Here is a 17,857-nt window from a genome sequence, read left to right on the forward strand (position 1 = left end):
TTCGCAAAGGTGATGAAACAAGCTGTACAACACTGCGATTGTGTGCGCAGCTTGCCAAGTGAGAGAAAACAGTACCTGACCACTCTCCTGCCTTTTTTATTCACATGAACATTCGATTGCAAGGTGTTTTGGACAACTTTCTTTCTCTTCTTGCAAAACAGTCGGCAGACCTCCGTGCAGTCTCTAGAACACGATGGGAGATGTTTTTCGTGCTGGCACAGTTTCTCCTTGCCAGACAGAGTGGAAAAGCTTTTTGCTAAGATGTAGACGAGAAGAGAGGCTAAAGAAGCAGGTATGGTGCTCTGCAGAGCTAAGCACAGCTCCCGGGCCTCTTTCGGCAGAAGGCGCACACCGCAGAGCACAGTGAGCGGCAGAATCGTCTTTGCGCGAAGAAGCAGCTTCTTCGTCTCCGGGAGCCGGAGAGAGCGGCAACTTCGCAAAGGTGATGAAACAAGCTGTACAACACTGCGATTGTGTGCGCAGCTTGCCAACTGAGAGAAAACAGTACCTGACCACTCTCCTGCCTTTTCTATTCACATGAACATTCGATTGCAAGCTGTTTTGGACAACTTTCTTTCTCTTCTTGCAAAACACTCGGCAGACCTCCATGCAGCTTCTAGAACAGGATGGGAGATGTTTTCTGTGCTGGCAAAGTTTCTCCTTGCCAGACAGAGTGGAAAAGCTTTTTGCTAAGATGTAGACGAGAAGAGAGGCTAAAGACGAAGGTACGGTGCTCTGCAGATCTTAACACAGCACCCGGACCTCTTTCGGCCGAAGACACACACCGCAGTACACTGTGAGCGGCAGAATCGTCTTTGCGCGAAGAAGCAGCTTCTTCGTCTCCGGGAGCCGGAGAGAGCGGCAGCTTCGCAAAGGTGATGAAACAAGCTGTACAACACTGCGATTGTGTGCGCAGCTTGCCAAGTGAGAGAAAACAGTACCTGACCACTCTCCTGCCTTTTTTATTCACATGAACATTCGATTGCAAGCTGTTTTGGACAACTTTCTTTCTCTTCTTGCAAAACACTTGGCAGACCTCCGTGCAGTCTCTAGAACACGATGGGAGATGTTTTTTGTGCTGGCACAGTTTCTCCTTGCCAGACAGAGTGGAAAAGCTTTTTGCTAAGATGTAGACGAGAAGAGAGGCTAAAGAAGCAGGTATGGTGCTCTGCAGAGCTAAGCACCGCTCCCGGGCCTCTTTCGGCAGAAGGCGCACACCGCAGAGCACAGTGAGCGGCAGAATCGTCTTTGCGCGAAGAAGCAGCTTCTTCGTCTCCGGGAGCCGGAGAGAGCGGCAACTTCGCAAAGGTGATGAAACAAGCTGTACAACACTGCGATTGTGTGCGCAGCTTGCCAACTGAGAGAAAACAGTACCTGACCACTCTCCTGCCTTTTCTATTCACATGAACATTCGATTGCAAGCTGTTTTGGACAACTTTCTTTCTCTTCTTGCAAAACACTCGGCAGACCTCCGTGCAGCTTCTAGAACAGGATGGGAGATGTTTTCTGTGCTGGCAAAGTTTCTCCTTGCCAGACAGAGTGGAAAAGCTTTTTGCTAAGATGTAGACGAGAAGAGAGGCTAAAGACGAAGGTACGGTGCTCTGCAGAGCTTAACACAGCACCCGGACCTCTTTCGGCCGAAGACGCACACCGCAGTACACTGTGAGCGGCAGAATCGTCTTTGCGCGAAGAAGCAGCTTCTTCGTCTCCGGGAGCCGGAGAGAGCGGCAACTTCGCAAAGGTGATGAAACAAGCTGTACAACACTGCGATTGTGTGCGCAGCTTGCCAACTGAGAGAAAACAGTACCTGACCACTCTCCTGCCTTTTCTATTCACATGAACATTCGATTGCAAGCTGTTTTGGACAACTTTCTTTCTCTTCTTGCAAAACACTCGGCAGACCTCCGTGCAGCCTCTAGAACACGATGGGAGATGTTTTTTGTGCTGGCACAGTTTCTCCTTGCCAGACAGAGTGGAAAAGCTTTTTGCTAAGATGTAGACGAGAAGAGAGGCTAAAGACGAAGGTACGGTGCTCTGCACAGCTAAGCACTGCTCCCGGGCCTCTTTCGGCAGAAGGCGCACACCGCAGATCACTGTGAGCGGCAGAATCGTCTTTGCGCGAAGAAGCAGCTTCTTCGTCTCCGGGAGCCGGAGAGAGCGGCAGCTTCGCAAAGGTGATGAAACAAGCTGTACAACACTGCGATTGTGTGCGCAGCTTGCCAAGTGAGAGAAAACAGTACCTGACCACTCTCCTGCCTTTTCTATTCACTTGAACATTCGATTGCAAGCTGTTTTGGACAACTTTCTTTCTCTTCTTGCAAAACACTCGGCAGACCTCCGTGCAGCCTCTAGAACACGATGGGAGATGTTTTTTGTGCTGGCACAGTTTCTCCGTGCCAGACAGAGTGGAAAAGCTTTTTGCTAAGATGTAGACGAGAAGAGAGGCTAAAGAAGCAGGTATGGTGCTCTGCAGAGCTAAGCACAGCTCCCGGGCCTCTTTCGGCAGAAGGCGCACACCGCAGAGCACTGTGAGCGGCAGAATCGTCTTTGCGCGAAGAAGCAGCTTCTTCGTCTCCGGGAGCCGGAGAGAGCGGCAACTTCGCAAAGGTGATGAAACAAGCTGTACAACACTGCGATTGTGTGCGCAGCTTGCCAACTGAGAGAAAACAGTACCTGACCACTCTCCTGCCTTTTCTATTCACATGAACATTCGATTGCAAGCTGTTTTGGACAACTTTCTTTCTCTTCTTGCAAAACACTCGGCAGACCTCCGTGCAGCCTCTAGAACACGATGGGAGATGTTTTTTGTGCTGGCACAGTTTCTCCTTGCCAGACAGAGTGGAAAAGCTTTTTGCTAAGATGTAGACGAGAAGAGAGGCTAAAGACGAAGGTACGGGGCTCTGCAGAGCTAAGCACCGCTCCCGGACCTCTTTCGGCAGAAGGCGCACACCGCAGAGCACAGTGAGCGGCAGAATCCTCTTTGCGCGAAGAAGCAGCTTCTTCGTCTCCGGGAGCCGGAGAGAGCGGCAACTTGGCAAAGGTGATGAAACAAGCTGTACAACACTGCGATTGTGTGCGCAGCTTGCCAACTGAGAGAAAACAGTACCTGACCACTCTCCTGCCTTTTCTATTCACTTGAACATTCGATTGCAAGCTGTTTTGGACAACTTTCTTTCTCTTCTTGCAAAACACTCGGCAGACCTCCGTGCAGCCTCTAGAACACGATGGGAGATGTTTTCTGTGCTGGCACAGTTCTCCTTCCCAGAGAGAGTGGAAAAGCTTTTTCTAAGATATGGACGAGAAGAGAGGCTAAAGACGAAGGTACGGTGCTCGGCAGAGCTAAGCATCGCTCCCGGACCTCTTTCGGCAGAAGGCGCACACCGCAGAGCACAGTGAGCGGCAGAATCGTCTTTGCGCGAAGAAGCAGCTTCTTCGTCTCCGGGAGCCGGAGAGAGCGGCAACTTGGCAAAGGTGATGAAACAAGCTGTACAACACTGCGATTGTGTGCGCAGCTTGCCAAGTGAGAGAAAACAGTACCTGACCACTCTCCTGCCTTTTCTATTCACATGAACATTCGATTGCAAGCTGTTTTGGACAACTTTCTTTCTCTTCTTGCAAAACACTCGGCAGACCTCCGTGCAGCCTCTAGAACACGATGGGAGATGTTTTTTGTGCTGGCACAGTTTCTCCTTCCCAGACAGAGTGGAAAAGCTTTTTGCTAAGATGTAGACGAGAAGAGAGGCTAAAGACGAAGGTACGGTGCTCTGCACAGCTAAGCACCGCTCCCGGGCGTCTTTCGGCAGAAGGCGCACACCGCAGAGCACTGTGAGCGGCAGAATCGTCTTTGCGCGAAGAAGCAGCTTCTTCGTCTCCGGGAGCCGGAGAGAGCGGCAGCTTCGCAAAGGTGATGAAACAAGCTGTACAACACTGCGATTGTGTGCGCAGCTTGCCAAGTGAGAGAAAACAGTACCTGACCACTCTCCTGCCTTTTTTATTCACATGAACATTCGATTGCAAGCTGTTTTGGACAACTTTCTTTCTCTTCTTGCAAAACACTTGGCAGACCTCCGTGCAGTCTCTAGAACACGATGGGAGATGTTTTTTGTGCTGGCACAGTTTCTCCTTGCCAGACAGAGTGGAAAAGCTTTTTGCTAAGATGTAGACGAGAAGAGAGGCTAAAGAAGCAGGTATGGTGCTCTGCAGAGCTAAGCACCGCTCCCGGGCCTCTTTCGGCAGAAGGCGCACACCGCAGAGCACAGTGAGCGGCAGAATCGTCTTTGCGCGAAGAAGCAGCTTCTTCGTCTCCGGGAGCCGGAGAGAGCGGCAACTTCGCAAAGGTGATGAAACAAGCTGTACAACACTGCGATTGTGTGCGCAGCTTGCCAACTGAGAGAAAACAGTACCTGACCACTCTCCTGCCTTTTCTATTCACATGAACATTCGATTGCAAGCTGTTTTGGACAACTTTCTTTCTCTTCTTGCAAAACACTCGGCAGACCTCCGTGCAGCTTCTAGAACAGGATGGGAGATGTTTTCTGTGCTGGCAAAGTTTCTCCTTGCCAGACAGAGTGGAAAAGCTTTTTGCTAAGATGTAGACGAGAAGAGAGGCTAAAGACGAAGGTACGGTGCTCTGCAGAGCTTAACACAGCACCCGGACCTCTTTCGGCCGAAGACGCACACCGCAGTACACTGTGAGCGGCAGAATCGTCTTTGCGCGAAGAAGCAGCTTCTTCGTCTCCGGGAGCCGGAGAGAGCGGCAACTTCGCAAAGGTGATGAAACAAGCTGTACAACACTGCGATTGTGTGCGCAGCTTGCCAACTGAGAGAAAACAGTACCTGACCACTCTCCTGCCTTTTCTATTCACATGAACATTCGATTGCAAGCTGTTTTGGACAACTTTCTTTCTCTTCTTGCAAAACACTCGGCAGACCTCCGTGCAGCCTCTAGAACACGATGGGAGATGTTTTTTGTGCTGGCACAGTTTCTCCTTGCCAGACAGAGTGGAAAAGCTTTTTGCTAAGATGTAGACGAGAAGAGAGGCTAAAGACGAAGGTACGGTGCTCTGCACAGCTAAGCACCGCTCCCGGGCCTCTTTCGGCAGAAGGCGCACACCGCAGATCACTGTGAGCGGCAGAATCGTCTTTGCGCGAAGAAGCAGCTTCTTCGTCTCCGGGAGCCGGAGAGAGCGGCAGCTTCGCAAAGGTGATGAAACAAGCTGTACAACACTGCGATTGTGTGCGCAGCTTGCCAAGTGAGAGAAAACAGTACCTGACCACTCTCCTGCCTTTTCTATTCACTTGAACATTCGATTGCAAGCTGTTTTGGACAACTTTCTTTCTCTTCTTGCAAAACACTCGGCAGACCTGCGTGCAGCCTCTAGAACACGATGGGAGATGTTTTTTGTGCTGGCACAGTTTCTCCGTGCCAGACAGAGTGGAAAAGCTTTTTGCTAAGATGTAGACGAGAAGAGAGGCTAAAGAAGCAGGTACGGTGCTCTGCAGAGCTAAGCACAGCTCCCGGGCCTCTTTCGGCAGAAGGCGCACACCGCAGAGCACTGTGAGCGGCAGAATCGTCTTTGCGCGAAGAAGCAGCTTCTTCGTCTCCGGGAGCCGGAGAGAGCGGCAACTTCGCAAAGGTGATGAAACAAGCTGTACAACACTGCGATTGTGTGCGCAGCTTGCCAACTGAGAGAAAACAGTACCTGACCACTCTCCTGCCTTTTCTATTCACATGAACATTCGATTGCAAGCTGTTTTGGACAACTTTCTTTCTCTTCTTGCAAAACACTCGGCAGACCTCCGTGCAGCCTCTAGAACACGATGGGAGATGTTTTTTGTGCTGGCACAGTTTCTCCTTGCCAGACAGAGTGGAAAAGCTTTTTGCTAAGATGTAGACGAGAAGAGAGGCTAAAGACGAAGGTACGGGGCTCTGCAGAGCTAAGCACCGCTCCCGGACCTCTTTCGGCAGAAGGCGCACACCGCAGAGCACAGTGAGCGGCAGAATCCTCTTTGCGCGAAGAAGCAGCTTCTTCGTCTCCGGGAGCCGGAGAGAGCGGCAACTTCGCAAAGGTGATGAAACAAGCTGTACAACACTGCGATTGTGTGCGCAGCTTGCCAACTGAGAGAAAACAGTACCTGACCACTCTCCTGCCTTTTCTATTCACTTGAACATTCGATTGCAAGCTGTTTTGGACAACTTTCTTTCTCTTCTTGCAAAACACTGGGCAGACCTCCGTGCAGCCTCTAGAACACGATGGGAGATGTTTTCTGTGCTGGCACAGTTCTCCTTCCCAGAGAGAGTGGAAAAGCTTTTTCTAAGATATGGACGAGAAGAGAGGCTAAAGACGAAGGTACGGTGCTCGGCAGAGCTAAGCATCGCTCCCGGACCTCTTTCGGCAGAAGGCGCACACCGCAGAGCACAGTGAGCGGCAGAATCGTCTTTGCGCGAAGAAGCAGCTTCTTCGTCTCCGGGAGCCGGAGAGAGCGGCAACTTGGCAAAGGTGATGAAACAAGCTGTACAACACTGCGATTGTGTGCGCAGCTTGCCAAGTGAGAGAAAACAGTACCTGACCACTCTCCTGCCTTTTCTATTCACTGGAACATTCGATTGCAAGCTGTTTTGGACAACATTCTTTCTCTTCTTGCAAAACACTCGGCAGACCTCCGTGCAGCGTCTAGAACACGATGGGAGATGTTTTTTGTGCTGGCACAGTTTCTCCTTGCCAGACAGAGTGGAAAAGCTTTTTGCTAAGATGTAGACGAGAAGAGAGGCTAAAGACGAATGTACGGTGCTCTGCAGAGCTAAGCACCGCTCCCGGACCTCTTTCGGCAGAAGGCGCACACCGCAGATCACTGTGAGCGGCAGAATCGTCTTTGCGCGAAGAAGCAGCTTCTTCGTCTCCGGGAGCCGGAGAGAGCGGCAGCTTCGCAAAGGTGATGAAACAAGCTGTACAACACTGCGATTGTGTGCGCAGCTTGCCAACTGAGAGAAAACAGTACCTGACCACTGTCCTGCCTTTTTTTTTCACATGAACATTCGATTGCAAGCTGTTTTGGACAACTTTCTTTCTCTTCTTGCAAAACACTCGGCAGACCTCCGTGCAGCCTCTAGAACACGATGGGAGATGTTTTCTGTGCTGGCACAGTTTCTCCTTGCCAGACAGAGTGGAAAAGCGTTTTGCTAAGATGTAGACGAGAAGAGAGGCTAAAGATGCAGGTATGGTGCTCTGCAGAGCTAAGCACAGCTCCCGGGCCTCTTTCGGCAGAAGCCGCACACGGCAGAGCACTGTGAGCGGCAGAATCGTCTTTGCGCGAAGAAGCAGCTTCTTCGTCTCCGGGAGCCGGAGAGAGCGGCAACTTACCAAAGGTGATGGAACAAGCTGTACAACACTGCGATTGTGTGCGCAGCTTGCCAACTGAGAGAAAACAGTACCTGACCACTCTCCTGCCTTTTCTATTCACATGAACATTCGATTGCAAGCTGTTTTGGACAACTTTCTTTCTCTTCTTGCAAAACACTCGGCAGATCTCCGTGCAGCCTCTAGAACACGATGGGAGATGTTTTTTGTGCTGGCACAGTTTCTCCTTGCCAGACAGAGTGGAAAAGCTTTTTGCTAAGATGTAGACGAGAAGAGAGGCTAAAGACGAAGCTACGGTGCTCTGCAGAGCTAAGCACCGCTCCCGGACCTCTTTCGGCAGAAGGCGCACACCGCAGAGCACAGTGAGCGCCAGAATCGTCTTTGCGCGAAGAAGCAGCTTCTTCGTCTCCGCGAGCCGGAGAGAGCGGCAACTTGGCAAAGGTTATGAAACAAGCTGTACAACACTGCGATTGTGTGCGCAGCTTGCCAAGTGAGAGAAAACAGTACCTGACCACTCTCCTGCCTTTTCTATTCACATGAACATTCGATTGCAAGCTGTTTTGGACAACTTTCTTTCTCTTCTTGCAAAACACTCGGCAGACCTCCGTGCAGCCTCTAGAAAACGATGGGAGATTTTTTCTGTGCTGGCACAGTTCTCCTTCCCAGAGAGAGTGGAAAAGCTTTTTCTAAGATGTGGACGAGAAGAGAGGCTAAAGACGAAGGTACGGTGCTCTGCAGAGCTAAGCATCGCTCCCGGACCTCTTTCGGCAGAAGGCGCACACCGCAGAGCACAGTGAGCGGCAGAATCGTCTTTGCGCGAAGAAGCAGCTTCTTCGTCTCCGGGAGCCGGAGAGAGCGGCAACTTCGCAAAGGTGATGAAACAAGCTGTACAACACTGCGATTGTGTGCGCAGCTTGCCAACTGAGAGAAAACAGTACCTGACCACTCTCCTGCCTTTTCTATTCACTTGAACATTCGATTGCAAGCTGTTTTGGACAACTTTCTTTCTCTTCTTGCAAAACACTCGGCAGATCTCCGTGCAGCCTCTAGAACACAATGGGAGATGTTTTCTGTGCTGGCAAAGTTTCTCCTTGCCAGACAGAGTGGAAAAGCTTTTTGCTAAGATGTAGACGAGAAGAGAGGCTAAAGACGAAGGTACGGTGCTCTGCAGAGCTAAGAAACCGCTCCCGGGCGTCTTTCGGCAGAAGGCGCACACCGCAGAGCACTGTGAGCGGCAGAATCGTCTTTGCGCGAAGAAGCAGCTTCTTCGTCTCCGGGAGCCGGAGAGAGCGGCAACTTCGCAAAGGTGATGAAACAAGCTGTACAACACTGCGATTGTGTGCGCAGCTTACCAACTGAGAGAAAACAGTACCTGAAAACTCTCCTGCCTTTTCTAATCACATGAACATTCGATTGCAAGCTGTTTTGGACAACTTTCTTTCTCTTCTTGCAAAACACTCGGCAGACCTCCGTGCAGCTTCTAGAACACGATGGGAGATGTTTTCTGTGCTTGCACAATTTCTCCTTGCCAGACAGAGTGGAAAAGCTTTTTGCTAAGATGTAGACGAGAAGAGAGGCTAAAGACGAAGGTACGGTGCACTGCAGAGCTAAGCATCGCTCCCGGGCGTCTTTCGGCAGAAGGCGCACACCGCAGAGCACAGTGAGCGGCAGAATCGTCTTTGCGCGAAGAAGCAGCTTCTTCGTCTCCGGGAGCCGGAGAGAGCGGCAACTTGGCAAAGGTGATGAAACAAGCTGTACAACACTGCGATTGTGTGCGCAGCTTGCCAAGTGAGAGAAAACAGTACCTGACCACTCTCCTGCCTTTTCTATTCACTTGAACATTCGATTGCAAGCTGTTTTGGACAACTTTCTTTCTCTTCTAGCAAAACACTCGGCAGACCTGCGTGCAGCCTCTAGAACACGATGGGAGATGTTTTTTGTGCTGGCACAGTTTCTCCTTGCCAGACAGAGTGGAAAAGCTTTTTGCTAAGATGTAGACGAGAAGAGAGGCTAAAGACGAAGGTACGGTGCTCTGCACAGCTAAGTACCGCTCCCGGGCCTCTTTCGGCAGAAGGCGCACACCGCAGATCACTGTGAGCGGCAGAATCGTCTTTGCGCGAAGAAGCAGCTTCTTCGTCTCCGGGAGCCGGAGAGAGCGGCAGCTTCGCAAAGGTGATGAAACAAGCTGTACAACACTGCGATTGTGTGCGCAGATTGCCAAGTGAGAGAAAACAGTACCTGACCACTGTCCTGCCTTTTTTTTTCACATGAACATTCGATTGCAAGCTGTTTTGGACAACTTTCTTTCTCTTCTTGCAAAACACTCGGCAGACCTCCGTGCAGCCTCTAGAACACGATGGGAGATGTTTTTTGTGCTGGCACAGTTTCTCCTTGCCAGACAGAGTGGAAAAGCTTTTTGCTAAGATGTAGACGAGAAGAGAGGCTAAAGACGAAGGTACGGTGCTCTGCAGAGCTAAGCACAGCTCCCGGGCGTCTTTCGGCAGAAGGCGCACACCGCAGAGCACAGTGAGCGGCAGAATCGTCTTTGCGCGAAGAAGCAGCTTCTTCGTGTCCGGGAGCCGGAGAGAGCGGCAACTTCGCAAAGGTGATGAAACAAGCTGTACAACACTGCGATTGTGTGCGCAGCTTGCCAACTGAGAGAAAACAGTACCTGACCACTCTCCTGCCTTTTCTATTCACATGAACATTCGATTGCAAGCTGTTTTGGACAACTTTCTTTCTCTTCTTGCAAAACACTCGGCAGACCTCCGTGCAGCTTCTAGAACACGATGGGAGATGTTTTCTGTGCTGGCAAAGTTTCTCCTTGCCAGACAGAGTGGAAAAGCTTTTTGCTAAGATGTAGACGAGAAGAGAGGCTAAAGACGAAGGTACGGTGCTCTGCAGAGCTTAACACAGCACCCGGACCTCTTTCGGCCGAAGACACACACCGCATTACACTGTGAGCGGCAGAATCGTCTTTGCGCGAAGAAGCAGCTTCTTCGTCTCCGGGAGCCGGAGAGAGCGGCAACTTCGCAAAGGTGATGAAACAAGCTGTACAACACTGCGATTGTGTGCGCAGCTTGCCAACTGAGACAAAACAGTACCTGACCACTCTCCTGCCTTTTCTATTCACATGAACATTCGATTGCAAGCTGTTTTGGACAACTTTCTTTCTCTTCTTGCAAAACACTCGGCAGACCTCCGTGCAGCCTCTAGAACACGATGGGAGATGTTTTTTGTGCTGGCACAGTTTCTCCTTGCCAGACAGAGTGGAAAAGCTTTTTGCTAAGATGTAGACGAGAAGAGAGGCTAAAGACGAAGGTACGGTGCTCTGCACAGCTAAGCACAGCTCCCGGGCCTCTTTCGGCAGAAGGCGCACACCGCAGATCACTGTGAGCGGCAGAATCGTCTTTGCGCGAAGAAGCAGCTTCTTCGTCTCCGGGAGCCGGAGAGAGCGGCAGCTTCGCAAAGGTGATGAAACAAGCTGTACAACACTGCGATTGTGTGCGCAGCTTGCCAAGTGAGAGAAAAGAGTACCTGACCACTCTCCTGCCTTTTTTAATCACATGAACATTCGATTGCAAGCTGTTTTGGACAACTTTCTTTCTCTTCTTGCAAAACACTCGGCAGACCTCCGTGCAGCCTCTAGAACACGATGGGAGATGTTTTTTGTGCTGGCACAGTTTCTCCTTGCCAGACAGAGTGGAAAAGCTTTTTGCTAAGATGTAGACGAGAAGAGAGGCTAAAGAAGCAGGTATGGTGCTCTGCAGAGCTAAGCACAGCTCCCGGGCCTCTTTCGGCAGAAGGCGCACACCGCAGAGCACTGTGAGCGGCAGAATCGTCTTTGCGCGAAGAAGCAGCTTCTTCGTCTCCGGGAGCCGGATAGAGCGGCAACTTCGCAAAGGTGATGAAACAAGCTGTACAACACTGCGATTGTGTGCGCAGCTTGCCAACTGAGAGAAAACAGTACCTGACCACTCTCCTGCCTTTTCTATTCACATGAACATTCGATTGCAAGCTGTTTGGGACAACTTTCTTTCTCTTCTTGCAAAACACTCGGCAGACCTCCGTGCAGCTTCTAGAACACGATGGGAGATGTTTTCTGTGCTGGCAAAGTTTCTCCTTCCCAGACAGAGTGGAAAAGCTTTTTGCTAAGATGTAGACGAGAAGAGAGGCTAAAGACGATGGTACGGTGCTCGGCAGAGCTTAACAAAGCACCCGGACCTCTTTCGGCCGAAGACACACACCGCAGTACACTGTGAGCGGCAGAATCGTCTTTGCGCGAAGAAGCAGCTTCTTCGTCTCCGGGAGCCGGAGAGAGCGGCAACTTCGCAAAGGTGATGAAACAAGCTATACAACACTGCGATTGTGTTCGCAGCTTGCCAACTGAGAGAAAACAGTACCTGACCACTCTCCTGCCTTTTCTATTCACATGAACATTCGATTGCAAGCTGTTTTGGACAACTTTCTTTCTCTTCTTGCAAAACACTCGGCAGACCTCCGTGCAGCCTCTAGAACACGATGGGAGATGTTTTTTGTGCTGGCACAGTTTCTCCTTGCCAGACAGAGTGGAAAAGCTTTTTGCTAAGATGTAGACGAGAAGAGAGGCTAAAGACGAAGGTACGGTGCTCTGCACAGCTAAGCACCGCTCCCGGGCGTCTTTCGGCAGAAGGCGCACACCGCAGAGCACTGTGAGCGGCAGAATCGTCTTTGCGCGAAGAAGCAGCTTCTTCGTCTCCGGGAGCCGGAGAGAGCGGCAACTTCGCAAAGGTGATGATACAAGCTGTACAACACTGCGATTGTGTGCGCAGCTTTCCAACTGAGAGAAAACAGTACCTGAAAACTCTCCTGCCTTTTCTAATCACATGAACATTCGATTGCAAGCTGTTTTGGACAACTTTCTTTCTCTTCTTGCAAAACACTCGGCAGACCTCCGTGCAGCTTCTAGAACACGATGGGAGATGTTTTCTGTGCTTGCACAATTTCTCCTTGCCAGACAGAGTGGAAAAGCTTTTTGCTAAGATGTAGACGAGAAGAGAGGCTAAAGACGAAGGTACGGTGCACTGCAGAGCTAAGCATCGCTCCCGGACTTCTTTCGGCAGAAGGCGCACACCGCAGCGCACAGTGAGCGGCAGAATCGTCTTTGCGCGAAGAAGCAGCTTCTTCGTCTCCGGGAGCCGGAGAGAGCGGCAACTTGGCAAAGGTGATGAAACAAGCTGTACAACACTGCGATTGTGTGCGCAGCTTGCCAACTGAGAGAAAACAGTACCTGACCACTCTCCTGCCTTTTCTATTCACTTGAACATTCGATTGCAAGCTGTTTTGGACAACTTTCTATCTCTTCTTGCAAAACACTCGGCAGACCTCCGTGCAGCCTCTAGAACACGATGGGAGATGTTTTTTGTGCTGGCACAGTTTCTCCTTGCCAGACAGAGTGGAAAAGCTTTTTGCTAAGATGTAGACGAGAAGAGAGGCTAAAGACGAAGGTACGGTGCTCTGCACAGCTAAGCACCGCTCCCGGGCCTCTTTCGGCAGAAGGTGCACACCGCAGATCACTGTGAGCGGCAGAATCGTCTTTGCGCGAAGAAGCAGCTTCTTCGTCTCCGGGAGCCGGAGAGAGCGGCAGCTTCGCAAAGGTGATGAAACAAGCTGTACAACACTGCGATTGTGTGCGCAGCTTACCAACTGAGAGAAAACAGTACCTGACCACTCTCCTGCCTTTTTTATTCACATGAACATTCGATTGCAAGCTGTTTTGGACAACTTTCTTTCTCTTCTTGCAAAACACTTGGCAGACCTCCGTGCAGTCTCTAGAACACGATGGGAGATGTTTTTTGTGCTGGCACAGTTTCTCCTTGCCAGACAGAGTGGAAAAGCTTTTTGCTAAGATGTAGACGAGAAGAGAGGCTAAAGAAGCAGGTATGGTGCTCTGCAGAGCTAAGCACAGCTCCCGGGCCTCTTTCGGCAGAAGACGCACACCGCAGAGCACATTGAGCGGCAGAATCGTCTTTGCGCGAAGAAGCAGCTTCTTCGTCTCCGGGAGCCGGAGAGAGCGGCAACTTCGCAAAGGTGATGAAACAAGCTGTACAACACTGCGATTGTGTGCGCAGCTTGCCAACTGAGAGAAAACAGTACCTGACCACTCTCCTGCCTTTTCTATTCACATGAACATTCGATTGCAAGCTGTTTTGGACAACTTTCTTTCTCTTCTTGCAAAACACTCGGCAGACCTCCGTGCAGCTTCTAGAACAGGATGGGAGATGTTTTCTGTGCTGGCAAAGTTTCTCCTTGCCAGACAGAGTGGAAAAGCTTTTTGCTAAGATGTAGACGAGAAGAGAGGCTAAAGACGAAGGTACGGTGCTCTGCAGAGCTTAACACAGCACCCGGACCTCTTTCGGCCGAAGACACACACCGCAGTACACTGTGAGCGGCAGAATCGTCTTTGCGCGAAGAAGCAGCTTCTTCGTCTCCGGGAGCCGGAGAGAGCGGCAACTTCGCAAAGGTGATGAAACAAGCTGTACAACACTGCGATTGTGTTCGCAGCTTGCCAACTGAGAGAAAACAGTACCTGACCACTCTCCTGCCTTTTCTATTCACATGAACATTCGATTGCAAGCTGTTTTGGACAACTTTCTTTCTCTTCTTGCAAAACACTCGGCAGATCTCCGTGCAGCCTCTAGAACACGATGGGAGATGTTTTTTGTGCTGGCACAGTTTCTCCTTGCCAGACAGAGTGGAAAAGCTTTTTGCTAAGATGTAGACGAGAAGAGAGGCTAAAGACGAAGGTACGGTGCTCTGCAGAGCTAAGCACCGCTCCCGGACCTCTTTCGGCAGAAGGCGCACACCGCAGAGCACAGTGAGCGCCAGAATCGTCTTTGCGCGAAGAAGCAGCTTCTTCGTCTCCGCGAGCCGGAGAGAGCGGCAACTTGGCAAAGGTTATGAAACAAGCTGTACAACACTGCGATTGTGTGCGCAGCTTGCCAAGTGAGAGAAAACAGTACCTGACCACTCTCCTGCCTTTTCTATTCACATGAACATTCGATTGCAAGCTGTTTTGGACAACTTTCTTTCTCTTCTTGCAAAACACTCGGCAGACCTGCGTGCAGCCTCTAGAACACGATGGGAGATTTTTTCTGTGCTGGCACAGTTCTCCTTCCCAGAGAGAGTGGAAAAGCTTTTTCTAAGATGTGGACGAGAAGAGAGGCTAAAGACGAAGGTACGGTGCTCTGCAGAGCTAAGCATCGCTCCCGGACCTCTTTCGGCAGAAGGCGCACACCGCAGAGCACAGTGAGCGGCAGAATCGTCTTTGCGCGAAGAAGCAGCTTCTTCGTCTCCGGGAGCCGGAGAGAGCGGCAACTTCGCAAAGGTGATGAAACAAGCTGTACAACACTGCGATTGTGTGCGCAGCTTGCCAAGTGAGAGAAAACAGTACCTGACCACTCTCCTGCCTTTTCTATTCACTTGAACATTCGATTGCAAGCTGTTTTGGACAACTTTCTTTCTCTTCTAGCAAAACACTCGGCAGACCTCCGTGCAGCCTCTAGAACACGATGGGAGATGTTTTTTGTGCTGGCACAGTTTCTCCTTGCCAGACAGAGTGGAAAAGCTTTTTGCTAAGATGTAGACGAGAAGAGAGGCTAAAGACGAAGGTACGGTGCTCTGCACAGCTAAGTACCGCTCCCGGGCCTCTTTCGGCAGAAGGCGCACACCGCAGATCACTGTGAGCGGCAGAATCGTCTTTGGGCGAAGAAGCAGCTTCTTCGTCTCCGGGAGCCGGAGAGAGCGGCAGCTTCGCAAAGGTGATGAAACAAGCTGTACAACACTGCGATTGTGTGCGCAGCTTGCCAAGTGAGAGAAAACAGTACCTGACCACTCTCCTGCCTTTTTTATTCACATGAACATTCGATTGCAAGCTGTTTTGGACAACTTTCTTTCTCTTCTTGCAAAACACTCGGCAGACCTGCGTGCAGCCTCTAGAACACGATGGGAGATTTTTTTTGTGCTGGCACAGTTTCTCCTTGCCAGACAGAGTGGAAAAGCTTTTTGCTAAGATGTAGACGAGAAGAGAGGCTAAAGAAGCAGGTATGGTGCTCTGCAGAGCTAAGCACAGCTCCCGGGCCTCTTTCGGCAGAAGGCGCACACCGCAGAGCACTGTGAGCGGCAGAATCGTCTTTGCGCAAAGAAGCAGCTTCTTCGTCTCCGGGAGCCGGAGAGAGCGGCAACTTCGCAAAGGTGATGAAACAAGCTGTACAACACTGCGATTGTGTGCGCAGCTTGCCAACTGAGAGAAAACAGTACCTGACCACTCTCCTGCCTTTTCTATTCACATGAACATTCGATTGCAAGCTGTTTGGGACAACTTTCTTTCTCTTCTTGCAAAACACTCGGCAGACCTCCGTGCAGCTTCTAGAACACGATGGGAGATGTTTTCTGTGCTGGCAAAGTTTCTCCTTCCCAGACAGAGTGGAAAAGCTTTTTGCTAAGATGTAGATGAGTAGAGAGGCTAAAGACGAAGGTACGGTGCTCTGCAGAGCTTAACAAAGCACCCGGACCTCTTTCGGCCGAAGACACACACCGCAGTACACTGTGAGCGGCAGAATCGTCTTTGCGCGAAGAAGCAGCTTCTTCGTCTCCGGGAGCCGGAGAGAGCGGCAACTTCGCAAAGGTGATGAAACAAGCTATACAACACTGCGATTGTGTTCGCAGCTTGCCAACTGAGAGAAAACAGTACCTGACCACTCTCCTGCCTTTTCTATTCACATGAACATTCGATTGCAAGCTGTTTTGGACAACTTTCTTTCTCTTCTTGCAAAACACTCGGCAGACCTCCGTGCAGCCTCTAGAACACGATGGGAGATGTTTTTTGTGCTGGCACAGTTTCTCCTTCCCAGACAGAGTGGAAAAGCTTTTTGCTAAGATGTAGACGAGAAGAGAGGCTAAAGACGAAGGTACGGTGCTCTGCAGAGCTAAGCACAGCTCCCGGGCCTCTTTCGGCAGAAGGCGCACACCGCAGAGCACTGTGAGCGGCAGAATCGTCTTTGCGCGAAGAAGCAGCTTCTTCGTCTCCGGGAGCCGGAGAGAGCGGCAACTTCGCAAAGGTGATGAAACAAGCTGTACAACACTGCGATTGTGTGCGCAGCTTGCCAAGTGAGAGAAAACAGTACCTGACCACTCTCATGCCTTTTCTATTCACTTGAACATTCGATTGCAAGCTGTTTTGGACAACTTTCTTTCTCTTCTTGCAAAACACTCGGCAGACCTCCGTGCAGCCTCTAGAACACGATGGGAGATGTTTTCTGTGCTGGCACAGTTCTCCTTCCCAGAGAGAGTGGAAAAGCTTTTTCTAAGATGTGGACGAGAAGAGAGGCTAAAGACGAAGTTACGGTGCTCGGCAGAGCTAAGCACCGCTCCCGGACCTCTTTCGGGCAGAAGGCGCCCACCGCAGAGCACTGTGAGCGGCAGAATCGTCTTTGCGCGAAGAAGCAGCTTCTTCGTCTCCGGGAGCCGGAGAGAGCGGCAGCTTCGCAAAGGTGATGAAACAAGCTGTACAACACTGCGATTGTGTGCGCAGCTTGCCAACTGAGAGAAAACAGTACCTGACCACTCTCCTGCCTTTTCTATTCACTTGAATATTCGATTGCAAGCTGTTTTGGACAACTTTCTTTCTCTTCTTGCAAAACACTCGGCAGATCTCCGTGCAGCCTCTAGAACACGATGGGAGATGTTTTTTGTGCTGGCACAGTTTCTCCTTGCCAGAGAGAGTGGAAAAGCTTTTTGCTAAGATGTAGACGAGAAGAGAGGCTAAAGACGAAGGTACGGTGCGCTGCAGAGCTAAGCACCGCTCCCAGGCGTCTTTCGGCAGAAGGCGCACACCGCAGAGCACTGTGAGCGGCAGAATCGTCTTTGCGCGAAGAAGCAGCTTCTTCGTCTCCGGGAGCCGGAGAGAGCGGCAACTTCGCAAAGGTGATGAAACAAGCTGTACAACACTGCGATTGTGTGCGCAGCTTGCCAACTGAGAGAAAACAGTACCTGACCACTCTCCTGCCTTTTCTATTCACTTGAACATTCGATTGCAAGCTGTTTTGGACAACTTTCTTTCTCTTCTTGCAAAACACTCGGCAGACCTCCGTGCAGCCTCTAGAACACGATGGGAGATGTTTTTTGTGCTGGCACAGTTTCTCCTTGCCAGACAGAGTGGAAAAGCTTTTTGCTAAGATGTAGATGAGAAGAGAGGCTAAAGACGAAGGTACGGTGCTCTGCACAGCTAAGCACCGCTCCCGGGCCTCTTTCGGCAGAAGGCGCACACCGCAGATCACTGTGAGCGGCAGAATCGTCTTTGCGCGAAGAAGCAGCTTCTTCGTCTCCGGGAGCCGGAGAGAGCGGCAGCTTCGCAAAGGTGATGAAACAAGCTGTACAACACTGCGATTGTGTGTGCAGCTTCCCAACTGAGAGAAAACACTACCTGACAACTCTCCTGCCTTTTCTAATCACATGAACAT

The sequence above is a fragment of the Melozone crissalis genome, unplaced genomic scaffold, assembly GCF_028551555.1.
Source record: "Melozone crissalis strain CALT ecotype California unplaced genomic scaffold, PUWL_Pcris_2 ptg000250l_1, whole genome shotgun sequence".
NCBI classification, from domain to species: Eukaryota; Metazoa; Chordata; class Aves; order Passeriformes; family Passerellidae; genus Melozone; species Melozone crissalis.